Source organism: Perca fluviatilis, chromosome 22 (assembly GCF_010015445.1).
Source record: "Perca fluviatilis chromosome 22, GENO_Pfluv_1.0, whole genome shotgun sequence".
Taxonomy (NCBI): domain Eukaryota; kingdom Metazoa; phylum Chordata; class Actinopteri; order Perciformes; family Percidae; genus Perca; species Perca fluviatilis.
This window is the reverse complement of record NC_053133.1, coordinates 30,588,752-30,591,251: the sequence shown is the minus strand read 5'-3', so window position 1 is coordinate 30,591,251 and position 2,500 is coordinate 30,588,752. Positions and strand designations below refer to the sequence as shown.

The 2,500-nt window shown below is 44.0% G+C and overlaps 1 protein-coding gene across 1 annotated transcript in view; it reads left to right on the top strand.

Moving 5' to 3' along the window:
• Positions 1 to 2,500, top strand: part of LOC120552744 (5'-AMP-activated protein kinase subunit gamma-2-like) — a gene marked incomplete at its 3' end in the record, with an annotated part of 19,442 nt that overhangs the window by 7,681 nt on the left and 9,261 nt on the right. The window lies entirely within an intron of this gene.

The following is a 2,500-nucleotide window of genomic DNA, read 5'->3' as shown; positions in this document are numbered from 1 at the left end:
AATCTCTGTACTACATTTGCATAAAGTTGGCTGGATTCAACTTTATGCAAATGAGGAGCAGGAGACTCGAGGAACAATCAAGGGCATAACTTTTGGGGGGGAAGGGGGTTGAGATCTCCAACTATCCAGGGAGGTCCCGGGATAGTTGGAGATCATTAAAACATTTTCCTTTCTTTTTGTTTTAGAGATAATTTTTTGGGGGCATTTTTGCCCTTTATTAGATAGTGTCAGTGGATAGACAGAAAAGGGGGGAGAGAGATGGGGGACGACACACAGCAAAGGGCAGCAGGTGGGACTCGAACCCGCACCGCTGCAGGACTCAGCCTACATGGGGCGCACGCTCTATTTCTGTCTCGTTTTTTAAAGAATTTTGTCTCTATTGTCCGATTTAAATGACCTGAGCGCATCAGGAGGAAAGGTTTGAGGTATTACATGTTTGTTATAATCTACAGAAATGTGAGACTTTGTCTCTACAGTTAGTTATTGATGCATTAACATGCTGACTCAGCAGTAATTTAATATTAAACTGTTTCTGCTGAGGCATCAAACTTCATAATACTGCTCACATAAACAAATCTCTTCTTCTGCGTCAAAACAAAACTGAGCTCTGAGACCGGAAACTGAGACACAGTTTAAAAAGTAAAATGTTTTTCTCTGAGAACTGTCCCGGATGTGTTCGGCTTTAATCGGATGATTCCGGACACACTCGGTGCTGTGTTGATCACATTAAAACAGCGTCAAGTGTACACAGGGTAACAAGAACGGGACCGGAAACTGTGCTTTCAAAATAAGTTTTTCAAAACGTTACAGAAGTTTATCAGTCTGGATCAGAAATGATGTCTTTATTCTGGCCTCGCGTTTCTAGAAAATACAAAAAGAAGAGTTAAACTGTTGAGTTTATTTACATGTACGAGCAAGGGTGTTACTTTGGGGGGGAGAGAGAGACAGAGGGAGAGAGGGAAGGGAGAGAGGGGAGGGAGAGGAAAGAGAGAGAGGGGAGAGAGAGAGACAGGTGAGACGGGAGGGAGAGAGACACACAGAGAGAGAGAGAGAGAGGGAGAGAGAGGGAGACATAGAGAGAGAGAGAGAGAGAGAGAGAGAGAGAGAGGGAGAGAGACAGAGAGAGACAGAGGGAGAGAGGTGAGGGAGAGAGAGAGAGAGACAGAGAGGGAGAGACAGAGAGAGGGAGAGAGAGAGGGAGGAGAGAGAGGGAGGGAAGGGAGAGAGGGAGAGAGAGACAGAGGGAGAGAGAGACTGAGGGAGAGAGACAGAGGGAGAGAGGGGGAGGGAGAGAGACAGAGAGAGACAGATGGAGAGAGGTGAGGGAGAGGGAGAGAGGGAAGAGAGAGGGAAGGGAGAGAGACAAAGGGAGAGAGAGACAGAGAGAGAGACAAAGGGAGAGAGAGACAGAGGGAGAGAGGTTGTTTGGTTGGTTTTATTTTGAAACATTGAACCGGAAGTGCAGCGTGTGAGCTCCGTCAGCTTGTTAGCTGCTGCGGCTCCTGAAAGCGAGCGGCGGACAGCGGCGATCTTTACCGAAAGCAGACGGCCGTTAACCGGCAGATCAGGTCCGTCCGACCGGACAGATACACAAGATGGAGCCGCGAAGACTGCACTGATTCCCGGTTAAAGATCCAGAGGTCGACATCCGCGCAAAGAGACCGAAAACAGCGTTTAATGAACGGTCAGGTAGGCCAGTTATTTACCGAAACTGCCGAAGCGAAACTACCTTCAAAATGTCACCTTTTTTTAACAAAACTCGCTCTAATTTCACCATATTACTGAAAACGACGCTGCCACTTCACGATGTTTAAGATAATATGGTCATCTAACAATCGGCTGTGTCACCGTTACCGTATTAATAAATAATATGGAGACTAATAACGTAATAACCAAATAATCCGTAACACCAGAAATTCACCTTTTTAATCACAAAAATCGCTCTAATTTCATCACATTAATGAGAACTACGCTGCCACTCCGCGATGTTAAAGATAATATGTTCGTCTAATGATCGGCTACCGTCACAGTCCCTGTATTAATAAATAACATGGAGAATGATTACCAAATAATCCGTAACACCAGGGTCCTTTAAAACCCGCTAAATGGCTCCAAACCTGTGCCAACACCCCCTCATAATAAAGCTCCTTTAAAACGTTAGTCTCTCATGTGCTGCAGCTAAGCCCTCATATGGAACCATTTCATTTAGTACTACACCAATTAATTTAAGAGCAGTTTGAGATACATGAACAATAATTTGAGCATATTTTTTTGAGTTTATTTTTTGTTTACGTTTTTATGTAAATCTGTGTTCTGATATGTTCAGTTTTAATGTATTAAATTAAGAGATTTGTAGGGATTTCCCTGCTGTCAGAATCCACATCTGTAAATCACATTCAAACGTCAGATCAGCTGGTCCAGTCATCAGCAGTTAGCCAAGGTTTGATTCACACACTGAGGACATTAAATATCACCTGAAAGGTTATTTTAATTTGAAATA